The following is a 4,204-nucleotide window of genomic DNA, read 5'->3' as shown; positions in this document are numbered from 1 at the left end:
TTCCGCACAGAATCTGGCGCTGTCACCTTCTCTCTGTCCCCGCCCCGCAGCAGCAGCGCTCCCGCCGGGCCCTGCGCTCCCGCCGGGGCACCCACCCGGGGATAGGGGAGGAATGGTGGATCCCCAAGAATCCGGGGACAAAGGGGAACCCCCCGGGAACCCCCCATGCTCTGCATCTGTGTGTGTGAGATGGGGCCTGTGTGTGTGCGCGTGTGTGTGTGATGGGCCTGTGTGTGTGTGCACACGTGTGTGTGTGAGATGGGGCCTGTGTGTGTGTGCACACGTGTGTGTGTGTGAGATGGGGCCTGTGTGCATGCATGTGTGTGTGTGATGGGCCTGTGTGTGTGTGCGCGTGTGTGTGTGTGATGGGGCCTGTGTGTGTGTGCACGCGTGTGTGTGTATGTGTGTGATGGGCCTGTGTGTGTGCACGTGTGTGTGTGTGTGTGTGTGCGTGTGTGTGTGTGTGTGTGTGATGGGGCCTGAAATCTAGGCCTGGGTGCTGTCCCTGAGCCTTTCCTCCCCCAGGCTGGTGGTGCTCCACCCTTTGAGCCACCCAGCCACGTAGGACTTTGTTTTTCTTTTTGTTCATGAAGATAGGAGTCTCACAGACGTTCCCGCCCAGGCTGGCTTTGAACTGTGATCCTCAGATCTCAGCCTCCTGAGTAGCTAGGATGACAGGCGTGAGCCAAGAACTAATTTTTTTTTTTAATTTTTTTTATTGTAGAGATACTATACAGAGGGTTACAGTTACATGAGTGAGGTAATGAGTACACTTCCACTTCCTCTTGAACATTGTTACCCCCTCCATTGTTTTCCCCTACCATCCCCTCCCTCCCTCCCTTCCCCAAGGTTCTTTTTTTTTTTTTTTTTTTTTGATCGTGATTAAGTGATTACTTAATTTCCGGAAATTCACAGTATTGTGGAATAATGATGCTCATTTAAAGTCACAAGTTCATTCTAACTTTCCTGGAGCAAATTGTCTATCACAGTCTGTAATATATAACGGTGCTCATATGTTATATACCATATATGTGATCAGCAGCATGGGATATTTAGTAGTGGTTCAACCAGATGAGTGGGAGTTCTTTGTTTCTTAAGTCCTGTTAGTTTTGTCATATCACCTAACATTTTGGATTCATCATCCACTTATCAGGGAGACCATGTACTGTTTGTCTCTTCGTTCTTGGCTTACCTCGCTCAACATGATTCCTTCTAGCTCCATCCATTTCCCTGCAAATGCCATTATTTTGTCATTTCTAATGGCTGCATAATATTCCATTGTGTATAGATACCACAATTTTTGGATCCATTCATCTGTGGTGGGGCATCTAGGTTGTTTCCATATCCTAGCTATTGCGAACAGTGCTGCAATAAACATGGAGGTGCACGTGTCCTTGTATATTGGTTCCTGTTGTTCAGGGTAGATGCCTAGAAGTGGTATGACTGGGTCGTAAGGGAGGTCAATCTTTAGCTTTCTAAGGACCCTCCAGACTGCTTTCCAAAGTGGTTGTATGAGTGTACATTCCCACCAGCAGTGTAATAGCGTTCCTCGTTCTCCACATCCCCTCCAGCATTTGTCGTTGGCTGATTTGTGGATGTGGGACATTCTGACTGGGGTAAGGTGGTATCTCAGGGTTGTCTTTATTTGCATTTCCTTCACCACCAGGGATGATGAACATTTCCTCATGTGTTTCTTTGCCATTTTTATTTCTTCATTTGAGAAGTCCCTCTTTAGTTCCCTTGCCCATTTAGTAATTGGTGTGTTGGGTTTGGGAGGGATTAGTTTCTTGAGTTCCCTGTATATACAGGATGTTAACCCCTTGTCTGATATATTGCTGGTAAATATTTTTTCCCAATTAGTTGGTTGTCTTTCTAGCTTGGTTGCGATAGCTTTATCTGTGCAGAAGATAGGAGTCTCACAGACGTTCCCGCCCAGGCTGGCTTTGAACTGTGATCCTCAGATCTCAGCCTCCTGAGTAGCTAGGATGACAGGCGTGAGCCAAGAACTAATTTTTTTAAAAAAGAGAAAACAGTGAAGACAGAAGATAATTTAATTGTTAGCATATCATGTTGGTGACACAACCAGGCTTGCTACTTGCTTGCTTTTCCTGTCTTTCTTTCCTCCTTCCCTCCCTCCCTCCTTTTTTCTTTCTTTCTTTCTTCCTTCTTTCATTTTCTTTTCTTTTTCCTGCTGGTATCATGGTTTGAACTCAAGATACCAAGATTTGAACTCAGGGCCCAGGGTCTCATATTTCTTTGCTTGACTAACTGGTATACCTCCAGTGTGGCTTCCATGAATTAAAAAGAAAAAAAAAATCATGGACCAGGGCTGGGAAGGTGGCTCAGTGGTAGAGTGCTTGCTTAGCATGCATGAAGCCCTGGGTTCGATTCCTCAGAACCACAGACACAGAAAAAAGCCAGAAGTGGTGCTGTGGCTCAAGTGGTAGCGTTCTAGCCTTGAGCAAAAGAGGCTCAGGGACAGTGCCCAGGCCCTGAGTTCAAGCCCCAGGACTGGCAAAAAAGAAAAAGAAAGAGAAAGAAGAGAAAAGAAAATACAGCAAGGTGTAGGGATGGGGATTGAGGAATATCCAGAAAAAAGGAGAAACTCAGGACTTCATGGCTACTTAAAAAACAAATTTATTGGCCGTGGGCTTGAACTCAGGGCCTAGGCACTCACCCTAACCAGCGGCTTCCTCCCTCCTCCTCCTCCTTTTCCTGTCATGGGGCTTGAATTCTGGGTTGGCACTGTCCCTCAGCTCTTCAGGCTAGCACTTTACCATTTGAGCCATGGCGCCACTTCTGGTTTTCTGGTGCTTAATTGAAGATCAGAGTCTCATGGACTTTCCTGCCCTTTCCTGCCCGGGCTGGCTTTGAACCACGATCCTCAGATCTCAGCCTCCTGAGTAGCTAGGATGACAGGCGTGAGCCACCAGCACCTGGCTTACTTCCTTTTCTCTCCTTCTCTCCCTTCCTTCCTCCCTCCCTCCCTCCTTTCCTTCCTTCCCCCCCCCCCTTTTGCTGGAAATACAAATCTCACAGACTTTCCTTCTGCACCTCGCTTCGAATTTGGCTCCTCGAATCTCAGCCTCCAGAGTAGCTAGGATTATATAAGCCTGAGCATCCATGCCCGGCCTGGTTTCATTCTTGAACAAGCCATCCCCAACTCCTGAGGGGCAGACTGAACTACAGTGACCTCGGGGTGAAAGACACCCCCAACCCCCCAAGACTCTGTTACAGATATCTTCCGGCCACTTCCAGCCTCTGCCTGGTCTCCAGCCTGTGACTAATTTCTGAAATCCCTTGTCATGAAGAAGGTCCCGGATGAGGTTTCTCATTGGGGACAGTCCCCGGGTGCCACTCTAGGAGAGAAGGGGACACCTCCCACCCCCAAAGGTCAGCCCCTCAAGGCTCAGGCCCCAGACAGGGTAGCAGCAGCTGGTGGAGGGCTGGAACCGCTTCCTTGATGGCCCCGTAGATATGACTTCCTTCGATGATTCTAGAAAGTGATGTCCGGCCACCAACCACTACCATGGAAAAGTGGTGGTGAAAAAAATCGTGTTGGCAGTTGTGGGGGGAATTGGACAATTCTCAGCTGCTCTGTCAATCTACCCTGCAGGTCTGTTTGTGGGCCAGAAAGCTACCAGCACTTTTGCTCACACTGGGTCTAAAAGGTTAGTAGAGAACTTTGTCAGCCACAGGACAATTTCTTAGTGGAAGAGGAACAACAACCAAAAAAACCCAAATTAAAAAAAAAAGATTCCTGAGGCTGGGCTGATAGACACACACCACAAAACGCCAAGGAAATCACACACAGACCCTTGCGATGTCCAAATTGAGCCACTCATAGGTACCATGGTAGTTCATAAATAAAACTGAAAGATGGCCAAGTGCAGTGGCTCACGCCTGTAATCCCAGCTAATTGGGAGGCTGAAATCTGGGGATCCCAGTTCAATGTCAGCTCCAGGCAGGAACATCCATGAGATTCTGTGTTGTTGTTGTTAGTGGTGGTGGTTGTAGGGCTTGAACTCAGGCCTGGGCACTGTCCTTGAGCTTTGTTTGCTCAAGGCTAGCCCTCTACCGCGCTGAGCCACAGCGCCACTTCTGGTTTTCTGGTGGTTTATTGGAGATCAGAGTCTCACGTCCTTTCCTGCCCGGGCTGGCTTTGAACCGCCATCCTCAGATCTCAGTTTTGGCAGCTGCTTAG

Source organism: Dipodomys merriami, unplaced genomic scaffold (genome assembly GCF_024711535.1).
Source record: "Dipodomys merriami isolate MVZ:Mamm:240054 unplaced genomic scaffold, mDipMer1.0.p SCAF_848, whole genome shotgun sequence".
Lineage (NCBI taxonomy): Eukaryota > Metazoa > Chordata > Mammalia > Rodentia > Heteromyidae > Dipodomys > Dipodomys merriami.
Note: the sequence above shows the minus strand (reverse complement) of the source record.